This window comes from Lampris incognitus, chromosome 3 (genome assembly GCF_029633865.1).
Source record: "Lampris incognitus isolate fLamInc1 chromosome 3, fLamInc1.hap2, whole genome shotgun sequence".
Classification (NCBI taxonomy): Eukaryota; Metazoa; Chordata; class Actinopteri; order Lampriformes; family Lampridae; genus Lampris; species Lampris incognitus.
The window spans coordinates 94,220,886-94,232,587 of record NC_079213.1 but is presented as its reverse complement, the minus strand read 5'-3'; positions in this window follow the sequence as shown (position 1 = coordinate 94,232,587).

Here is an 11,702-nt window from a genome sequence, read left to right as displayed (position 1 = left end):
GAGCTAGACAAATGATGATGGGTGATGCGGGTCGTGACCCTGATTTTAGATAAGCATCAGGGATCTGCGGTCTGTGTAGTCCAATGAGGAACCAAGACACCTGTGTGTGTGTGTGTGTGTGTGTGTGTGTGTGTGTGTGTGTGTGTGTGTGTGTGTGTGTGTGTGTGTGTGTGTGTGTGTGTGTGAATATGTTTGGTATTCATTCCAGTGAGTGATTTCAGACTTTCCATTCCACCTTCCCAGTGTTGGTGACCAGCAAGAATAGTCACCCAGGGCGTCTGGGTGATGTGGCGGTCTATTCCATTGCCTACCAACATGGGGATCGCCAGGTCGAATCCCCGTGTTGCCTCCGGCTTGGTCAGGCATCCCTACAGACACAATGGGCCGTGTCTGTGGGTGGGAAGCCGGATGTGGGTATGTGTCCTGGTCGCTGCACTAGCACCTCCTCTGGTTAGTCGGGGCGCCTGTTTGGGGGGGGGGGACTAGGGGGAATAGTGTGATCCTCCCACGCGCTACGTCCCCCTGGTGAAACTCCTCACTGTCACGTGAAAAGAAGCGGCTGGCAACTCCACATGTGTCGGAGGAGGCATGTGGTAGTCTGCAGCCCTCCCCGGACCAGCAGAGGGGGGCTGGAGCAGTGACTGGGACGGCTCAGAAGAGTGGGGTAACTGGCTGGGGTACAATTGGGGAGAAAAAGGGGAGGACCCCAAAAATAGTCACCCAGTACTCTTAATGTTACTGATGACCTGTAGGCCCAACCCCCCAATCTCAGCACTTCACCCCAGCATCCACATTACCGCCCCCTGCCCTTCGACTGACAGTGTCGCACAAGCTTGTCAGAGATGCGAGGCAAACAACTGAGATTGAAATGGGGAGCAAATCAGAGGCTGATTAGAGAGGAGCGTACCCCCCCCCCTCCCTCACGCACACACACACACACACACACACACACACTCTGACGTCTGGAGATTGGTCGCTCCCTCCCGGTGTTGTGTCGAGAGGCGCTTTCCTTCCATCGTCTCTGCAGCAGATATGACCCTGTCAGTGGGAGAACGCACCCTGCCCAGCGGGGAATGTTCTGTTCTGTATTTAAATCAGGGCTCATTATATTTAAGCAGAACACAAGGCACCGTGCATTTGAAATGAATACTGATCTAGCGGCTCGATTACCTTGAATGCTGATGCAGGAATGACCTTGAAACCCTTAAATAAGCCGATAGAAGAAAATAGACTGTGTTCATCGTGGTTGGCGATAAAGTGGTAGATTGTGGGGCAGGTTTCTCCACAGTATTGCTCAGCTATTTTGCTCCCTGTTGAGCAGGGCTGTTCGTGTTGCGCTCATTCCTCAAACTCCCACTGTCTCTCCATTTGACATTCCCGTCCCCGATCCATTTCTCCTGATTTATCGCGAAGCAAGTCCTTCTCCGAACCGTTGTCGACGTTTTCTGTTTATAAATGCCCACCTGTGAGGCCCATACCTCAAACTGATGAGAAGCGAAGAGGGGTCTCGAAGAATGTATGAATATACAATAGACCCCCACCCACCCCCCCGCCCACTCACCCTGCATGTGGTTCTTGTACCGTTTTGTTTTAAAAGGTCAGTAGTCTCAAGTGCTTTCCACTCTTCACAGTGGTGTCACCTCCTTTAAATGCACGCCCAGTGCGAGAGCAGAGCAGTCTCGCTCCTTCGCTCTCGCTCTCTTCCCCTCCTTCCCTCCTTACACACACACACACACACACACACACACGCCCTTCTGCACACATACACACAAGTGCGTATGAAAGAGCAGAGTGTCTGGCTGTGTTGGAACAGCAGAATATGTAATTGCCCAACTTTATCACCATTACAGTAGCTTTTGACTGTCTGCCAGCCTAATTATGACTGGGGCTATATGAGAGACTGGCTGGCTGTGAGTTATGCGGTGAGATGAGTCTAAAGAAAAATGATGCCATGCTCCCTTTTGTCTGTTTTAGTTTCCAAAAATAAGCCCCCAATAGCTGATTGTCGCTCGCTCCGTGTTGGCGTGCGTGCACACGCATGCGTTTGTGCGCACAGCATGAGTGCGAACATTCACTCGAGCTACGTGAATCCTTACCTCCGGACGTGTTTGAGCTAGCCTAGTGGCTGAACCGCTGGTTAAGCCACATGAGCCGGGTTGGATGAGGTTGGTATTTGGGGAGTGCTTGTTGTTGTGGTACACAGCTCAAGGTGACCCGGTCCCAGTCGTCCTCATTAGCCACGGTGACACAGTGGGAGTGGGGCCCTGGGGTGATGGATGAAACCAGACAAACACCCACGAATCACCACAAGGAGAAAATCAAACAGCCTCTATCAATAAGGCTCAACGGCGGACGGTATCAATACATTATTACCGTGGGCATGCCACCATTTCAAAGTGTGTGTGTGTGTGTGTGTGTGTGTGTGTGTGTGTGTGTGTGTGTGTGTGTGTGTGTGTGTGCGCAATGTTGCTATTAATTTGATGTGAAGGGGGGATAACCCAACTTAGCTTTTGGATTTCACAGATAAATGAATCCTCTTGGCCTTTTCTTCAATTCCATTTTATCTCATAAGCAGCCAATTGGAAAGGGTTAATTTAATTTTAGCCTGTGGGGCTGAGAATGGGGGGGACATTTACTCTCCACAGAAAGGGGATCTCTCTCTCTCCTTCTCTACCTTCTCTCTTTTCACCTTTTCTTTCCATGCTCTCTCCTTTTCCCTATTTCCCCCCTCTCTCTCCCTCCCCCTCTCTTTCTCTCTCTCCATTTCTTTCTCTCTCAATCAGTCCTTCTCTACCTTCTCTCTCTTTTTACCTTTACTTTCCATACTCTCTCCTTTCCTCCCCATTTTCTCTCTCTCTCTGTCCTTCTCCACCTTCTCTCTCTTTTTACCTTTACTTTACATGCTCTTCCCTTTTTTCCCCATTTCCCCCCTCTCCATTTCTGTCTTTCTCTCTCACTCAGTCCTTTTCTACCTTCTCTCTTTTCACATTTTCTTTCCATGCCCCCCCCATTTTCTCTCTCTCTCTATCTCTCTCTTAGTCTTTCTCTACCTTCTTGGTCTCTTTTCACCTTTTTTTCTTACGATGCACTCTCCTTTTTCCCCCATTTGCCTTTGTTTTTGGAATCTAATTACTTTTCGGGAATGGCTTTAGTCAGGCTATAAATAATGACAAATCAAGGCTGTTCTCTTTGCTGCTGTTCCTCCGCTGACTCTTGTGAAAGATGGCTTGGTTGGCTATCTTGGGGTGGGGTGGGGGGTGTTGGAGGGGCAAGACAGTGCATGGCTGTGGTGTTCGGTCACCCTTATGAAAAAATAATGCTTGTCCCACTTTTTCCAAGAAAAACCATGTGTAAGTTTGTGTGTCAGTACGAGTGTCAGTGTGTGTACGAGTTAAAAAAGCACCAGACAGCTTTTTGTAAGCTTAAATGTCCCATTACCATATCCGACCGCTTCAATATTTGACTGCATGATAGGACTCTGGAATGTTTTCTGTGCGGATGCAAGTAAAGCACGGGCAAAAAATTGCATGTGTGAGCGTCCCAGTCTGCGTGTGAGAGAGAGAGAAAGAGAGAGAAAGAAAGAGTGACAGAGGAGGATAGCAGAAGGGAAAACGAGAAGGAATGGAAAGCTACCACCCTGGGCCACAGAGAGGTAACTAAATGATGTTCTGCTATCTCTTCATTTACCCTGATGAGTTCTGTCAGTATTAGTTTGACCAAGGACTGTGAGGAAGAGGCGCCCTGCAGCCATGAGAGAGGTGTGTGTGTGTGTGTGGCCATAGAGGTGTCTATGTGTAGTCATGTGAGTGAGAGACTGTGCACATCAGCGTGTATTCAGTGATGACGTTGTGCATTTGTGTGATTACTTGTTTGTACGTGCATGTTTGTGTGTTTTTATGGGTGAGTTTATGCAGGGTTGTGTATGTGTGTGTGTGTTTGTGTGTGTGTGTGTATAAGATATATGGTTTCCATTTAAGTGTTCTTCTATGAAGACTGATGTGCGTCTGCTTGCCCCACGTTCATCTCGGGGTCTTGTTGCCATCAGCAGCGCTTGGAAAAAGTGTCCGGAAGGACTAATGGGGTGAGCCAGTCCTAATGTGAATGGGACAAGACAAGGCTGACAGACGGCAATCCACGTGTGTGTGTGTGTGTGTGTGTGTGTGTGTGTGTGTGTGTGTGTGTGTGTGTGTGTGTGTGTGTGTGTGTGTGTGTGTGTGTGTGTGTGTGTGTGTGTTTGTGTGTGAGAGAGAAGGAGAGAGAGGGATGGGAGTAAGGCTTAACGAGGAGGAAAATAAGCTGAGCAATCTCTGTCTGTCCTCCCTCTACCACCCGCTGATTTACTGGCTCACACACATTGACACACAGACTCACACACACTAGCACAGTAGTGTAACTGATGATCTGATGGCCACAGATCAATACACATACTGTAGAAGATTTTCCAGCCCTGGAAACTGTAACATAGTTACACCAAAATATAGAAAAGAAAAGAAACTCGGTACAGCTCAGTCTGCTGCCATTCAATCTACAGCGGGCATAGGCTTGTCTCTACTGCTACTACATATCGGTATAGGTTTGTCTCTACTGCTACTACATATAGGCATAGGCTTGTCTGTACTACTACTACATATAGGCATAGGCTTGTTTCTACTGCTACTACATATAGGCATAGGCTTGTTTCTACTGCTACTGCATATAGACATAGGTTTGTCTCTACTGCTACGACATATAGGCATAGGCTTGTCTCTACTGCTACTACATATCGGTATAGGTTTGTTTCTACTGCTACTACATATAGGCATAGGCTTGTCTCTGCTGCTACTACATATAGGCATAGGCTTGTCCCTACTGCTACTACATATCGGTATAGGTTTGTCTCTACTGCTACGACATATAGGCATAGGTTTGTCTCTACTGCTACGACATATAGGCATAGGCTTGTCTCTACTGCTACTACATATCGGTATAGGTTTGTCTCTACTGCTACGACATATAGGCATAGGTTTGTCTCTACTGCTACGACATATAGGCATAGGCTTGTCTCTACTGCTACTACATATCGGTATAGGCTTGTCTCTACTGCTACTACATATAGACATAGGCTTGTCTCAGGGTGATAAAATGAAGTCAATTAGGTCACAATAAAAAGTCCAACCTTTGAGAGGAGCAATTCATTACCCGTTAGATTTTGGGGGGAGGGGGCTTTTTTCCCCCTCTTTTTTTTCTCCCCAATTTTATTGGCCAATTACCCTATTTTCTGAGCCTGCTCCACCCCCTCTGCTGATCCAGGGAGGGCTGCAGACTACTGCATCCCAGATAGCAAAATTGCTGTGGCCGAGACCTGTCCCACACCCATCACTTCATCCAGCCCACATCCCGTGTGGAATGATGGCACTTGGACGGTCCGCTCCTGTTTGCCAGATCTGGGCCAGAACCAAGCCATAGCAATGATGCATGTACCACATATTTGCCAAAGGTGGCCCATATTTGTTTTGTGATATTTGGGCCATATTCAACATTTACCACATGGGCCACTTCAGGGTCACATCCAGATTACATGTTTCCGAGAGCACTGCAACTTTGCCAAAAAAGGCCCACATTTGATTTGGCATATTTGGGCCATATTTACTATTATACATGTGGGCCACTTCAGGCTCACATCCATTTTGTCAGGGCCAGAAGAAGGCCATCAGTCCCGCATCATTGCCTGAAGTGGCCCACATCCGGATGCTATCTGGGATGTCTCCTCCGATACATGTGAGGTCGCCAGCTGCTTCTTTTCACCTGACAGTGAGGGGTTTCACCAGGGGGATGTAACACGTGGGAGGATCACGCTATTCCCCCCAGCCCCCCCCCCCCCCCGCCCCCGAACAGGCACCCCGACTAACCAGAGGAGGCGCTAATGCAGCGACCAGGACACAAACTCACATCCGGCTTCCCACTTGCAGACATGGCCAATTGTGTCTGTAGGGACGCCCGACCAAGCCGTAGGTAACACGGGGATTCAAACCGGCAAGCCCCATGTTGGTAGGCAATGGAATAGACTGCTACGCTACCTGGACACCCACCTGTTAGATTTTCGCAAGTCGTCAGCCACTTGGATGTAAATGTATTGAATCCATTTGTGTTATCAATTTGTGTGTATGTGTGTTTTGTGTCTTGAGGGAGCATGTGTATGGATTTGTGTATATTGTCAGTGTGGTTGCACACTGGAGTGAACATCTGACAGGTGATTAGTTAAATGTGTGTTTCGGGGTGAATTCGGTCCTGCAGAGCAGTAGCTAGTTTCAATGGCGCTCACAGGTTTTCAGTCATATGCACAAATCCACAGTTTCACACACACACACACACACACACACACACACACACACACACACACACACACACACACACACACACACACACCGTGTGACAGAACAGTCTGACTAGTGAATCCTTCAGGGTATATACCCCCTTCAGCTCCAGTTTTCACAAAATAGAAAGTGCGTGTCTGTGTGAGTGTCCTCACTCATTCATCACTTTACCTCATTCATTACTTGATTAGTTTGCATCTTTTCTCTGGCATGTCCTCCCTCATTCTGACCATTTTACTCCTTCCCTTTTTAAAAGGATGCTTTGGGTTTTTATCTCCTCTTCTCATCCATTCTTCTTTTTTATATTTCATGCTCTGTCTCTCTGTCTGTCTGTGTCTCTCTGTCTCTCTCTCTGTCTCTTTCTCTCTGTCAGGTTAGTGAGAGATAATGGAGAGAAGTTTCCAGTACATAATCAGGGGGTGGATTGGATGAGATCATTAGGCTGGATTGTAGTTTTTAGCCGCGCCCCTCTCGGCAAAGGACCCGGTAGGGACGCGTAGGTTGCACCAGGAACAGGAATATTCTCTCTTCGTTACTGTTGCTGTACTTGTGTACTGTGAGTCCTAACCGTACTCGTGCTTTGTTTGTGCATTAATGCCTGCTTGTGTGTTTCAAGCCTCTGTGTGTGTGTGCGTGTTTATGCATGCGTTCCTGTGTGTATGTGCATGCGTCTGCAACAGTGGCGTTTGCCCTGTGGAGCCACCGTCTGTTCTGGGTCTCATGGGCCTGGTAACTTGAAGAAAGACCCTGACCCCCTCAACCCTGCTCCTCCGCTGCGGGCCCACAGTACTACTAATAACAACCTTGAAGTTAGTTTGGTTTAAGCACTTTTTTTTTCTTTTTTGGATTTTTTTCCCCCTCTTTTTCTCCCCAGTTGTACACATCCAATTACCCCACACTTCCGGGCCGTCCCGGTCTCTGCTCCACCCCCTCTGCCGATCCGGGGGGGGGTGGGCTGCAGTCTACCACATGCCTCCTCCGATACACATGGAGTCACCAGCCACTTCTTTTCTCCTGACAGTGAGGAGTTTTGCCAGGGGGACATAGCGTGTGGGAGGATCACACTACCCCCCCAGCCCCCCCCCCCCCAGAACAGGTGCCCTGACCGACGAGAGGAGGTGCTAGTGCAGCGAACAGGACAAATACCCACATCTGGCTTCCCACCCACAAGCATGGCCAACTGTGTCTGTAGGGACCCCTGACCAAACCGGAGGTAACACGGGGATTCGAACCAAAGAGCCCCATGTTGGTAGGCAACGGAATAGACTGCCACGCTACCCGGACACCTTTTTTTTGGATCCCCCCCCCCCCCCTTTTTTTCTCCCCAAGTGCATCTGGCCAATTATCCTACTCTTCCAAGCCATCCCGGTCACTGCTTCACCCCCTCTGCGAATCCAGGGAGGGCTGCAGACTACCACATGCCTCTTCCGATACATGTGGAGTCGCCAGCCACTTCTTTTCACCCGACAGTGAGGAGTTTCGCCAGGGGGATGGAGCACGTGGGAGGATCACGCTATTCCCCCCCGAACAGGCGCCCCAACCGACCAGAGGAGGTGCTAGTGCAGCAGCCAGGACACATACCCACATCCGGCTTCCCACCCACACAGCCAATTGTGTCTGTAGGGACCCCCGACCAAGCTGGAGGTAACACAGGGATTCGAACCAGAGAGCCCCGTGTTGGTAGGCAGCGGAATAGACTGCTATGCTACCTCGGTTGAAGTACTTTCTTAACACTAAGCCACGGGTTCCATCTTTGATGTGGCCAAATGTCTGACTTTCGCCCAGGCAGGCCTGGCTCCACCACCAGTGTGGGAAATCTGCTTTCTGGGCAGAAGGTTGGAGTGGTGTGTTGGCAGAAGTCCCTTCAATCGGAGGACCTAGGTCCAAGTCATTGTGTTGGCAAGCATCCGCACTGCTGAAGTTTCCTTGAGCAGAAAAGCTGAATCCCTGCTGTGTTTAATGGTTCACCCTGTGCTTTGACTCTGTTCTTATGCCCAAGGGCAGACGGAAAGCGAGTTTCTCTCTGGGGGATCAATTAAGTGCATTGTTATTCATTAATTGGGGCAACTATTGGGGGAAAAAGTAATTGAATAAAAACCAATCTGCATTGAGGTGAGCAGAAACAAACATATGTGCGGGAGAGCAATGTAGCCAAAACAAGTAGACCACAGCTAGAAAATGTTATTCGGTGAAATTGTTAACCATAATAGCCACTCAGGGATTGACAGCAGTTGGCTGGTATTCATGTTTTTTGGAAAGCAGCTGCAGATGTGAGAGACAATTTCTATGATAGTGTCCTTGAAAACACCTCCCTTTATTTGTCCAATTTTAGACTTTGCAGGTTGCAGTCAGGGGCAGCAGTCAACTCCCCCCTTCCCCCAAACCCACATACACACAAACCTACAACACACATACACACACGCATGCACGCACGCACGCATGCACAGGTCAGGGCGATCAAAACGCTGTACTCTCTCACACACCCTGACTTTACAGCCCTTGTTAGTGGTACCTTCCAGGTGTCTGCTATAGCCGGTCCCAGCAGCCACAGCCCTGTGTCTGGTGCATCAAAGCACACTGGAGACACTGGGGAGATGATGATGAAGTGGCCCATACAACATCTCTGACTTAGAGAGAGAGGGAGAGAGAGACTGAGTGAGAGAGAGATGGAGAGAGAGATGTAAGGCAAAGGCACTTTGCCATAGTCATGCAGAGGAGAGTTAGTCTAGTTTGTGCCAGCTGACCTCTGTTCAACCCTCTCCTCTCCTCTGTTCTCCTGCCTGTTAACCACTGGCACTTACACTCCGTCCATCCATCTTTCCTTCCTCTATCGATCTCCCGAATTCTCCTTCCTTTTTCCACCATGGTCCACTCTCTGTCCTCCATCTCTCCTCTGGTACTGTTGCTTCTTCTCTCTCCACCTCGCAATCTTTCCTCCAACTCCAGGCATTCTGTCCATAGCAAGACAGCAAGAGCTACTTTTAACTGCAAATTAACTCCTGTTATGAGTAATTGACCATCACCATTAATTTCAAAATAAAACCTGGGCAACGGTAGCAGAGTCTCTCCAACCTATCTGCTCATTTTCTGTCCTCCTCCTGGCTCTCTCAATTAATTCTCATTTACTTCGTCTCTTCCATCTCTCTCACTCTCTCTCGCTCTGTCTCTTTTGCTCTCTCTCTCTTTCTGTCCTCCCTGTTCTTGTCCATAGCAGGACAATGATAACTAAAAATGTCATGCTCATTCTTTTTTTCAAGAAGTCAATAAGTATAATACATTTTTAATCCAATCTTTAGCTAGCCTCTTACCTAACTACTCTCTCTATCTCTCCCCCTCTTCCACTTATTTATCAATTGTTGTGACTGCTTAGTGCTCTCCTTATCAGTAAAGTGATAATTAACAAGTTATTGCAAATTGATGAGCTATTATTAAAAATTAATTATTGTTGTAAAGTAATAAATCATGCATCAGCCTCTCCGGTGACCATGTTTCTCTCCCTCGGTCTCTGTCCATCCTCCCATTTCTTTGTATTCACCCCCACCCGAGTCTCTGTCTGAGCAAACAGCTCAGTCACAGCTCTGTTCAGATGGGCGAGCCGGTAAAAATGGATTGAGTCTCACGTTTCCTCTGTGATTTGAAACCCGGTCCGCCGCCGGAGATGTGATTTTGGATTATTCATGAGCTGTTATTCAGCTCCAGCACACTTTTTCTCTCCTTTCATCCAGCGAGCAAATGATAGAAGGGGTCAACGAGTGAGCGAAATGCCTCGCAGTAACCGTGCCCTGACAAATGGGAGCCACATAATGCCGTATTAATGTTTATAATCTTGTATTCATTACCACTAATATGACCACAAAGACGGTGTAATCGGCTTACTAATTGACGGTTATTGCTGAGGACGTCGGGGCACTGGTCCAGCCCCAGCTGGCTGATGTCAGAGTCGCTGTTACTTATTGAGCGATGGGCGAAATACTGATATCGTGTAATGAGATGCGGAAGGAAATATTTGATATTCTCCTCATGGTCCGGCTGGCCCGCCATAGAAACACTTAAACCTAATGGAAAGACCTTGCACTCCTTTATTGTTTCATTTGACTATATACATTTGTCATATTGCACAGATAAAACTCGATGTCGCCACTGACGGACAGTGATCCATGATCATTTCTGACCACGTGCTTGTTTTGCTTTCAGGACGTGAAGACCGGAGGACCTGAAGGGTTAACAAAGAGGCGCACCTGTCCAGCCCGAGACGCCTGAAGATGACAAATGTGTCCAAGCTGCACGGCCATGCCCGCTGAAGACAGCTGGATAAGAGCCATAGATAGATATTTCATTGCGTACACTCTATTCTCTGTCAAAGGCGACACCGACTAGGGACAAGTTTCATCAATAACGGCCCGCCGACAATAACTGACAGACAGAAACGTGACTAAGCAGCTGCAGTCACGCCCTCGATAGACTTTGACTCGTTCTCTACCTCTTGGTGCCTCTGTTTTTATGAAAAGAGGTGGGGTTGTTAACAGATTATCCACGACGGGGGAATGACCAGGTAAAGGATGATTCATTTGACAGCTCTATAAAGTCTGACCCACTTATCATAGCTCAGCTAGCCAGGCTGAGGGAATAATGCTTGTTTAAAAGCAAAAGCCAGCAAGCTGTTGCACTGTTACACATTCAGGGCCATTGATCCACTCACCTCCTGATTTAATTAGCCTCACAGAAACACACACACACACACACACACACACACACACACACACACACACACACACACACTTGGAGATATACAGAGAGACAGACACACTCTCAGCAGATGCTATAAATAGCTTTGTGCGTGTTATACACCCACTTCTTTTGCCCACGCTGTACGGTTTGTACACACACACACACACACACACACACACACACACACACACACACACACACACACATCTGATTATCAGACGTCCATCTGCATAGGACTTCCTCCCATACAGAAGCCTGATCTTCACTGTGATCTGAGATGCTGTAGTGGAGGACAAATGAATCTGGGCTGTTGTGTCCCTGCATATGTTGGTGCGATGGTGCTCACAGGTGGAAGCATCATGACCCGTCTGTTTTGACTGATATTGAGAATGAGACTTGATGTGGCACTGTGTCTCAGATTTACTCACACCGCGCCGGCCGTCCAGAGGCCATAGAGCTTAATCGGACCGCTTAGTCAGTTACTCAACGTGTGTCTAAGAAGTAGCCCGCATGTCATTTGAAACGCTAGTTTTGTGTCTGTCACCTTGTCATTGGAGATTAGGGCCGGTCCTGTCTTTCCGATGTCACCTTGGCTGACCTATAGACGTGAAAAAACAAACT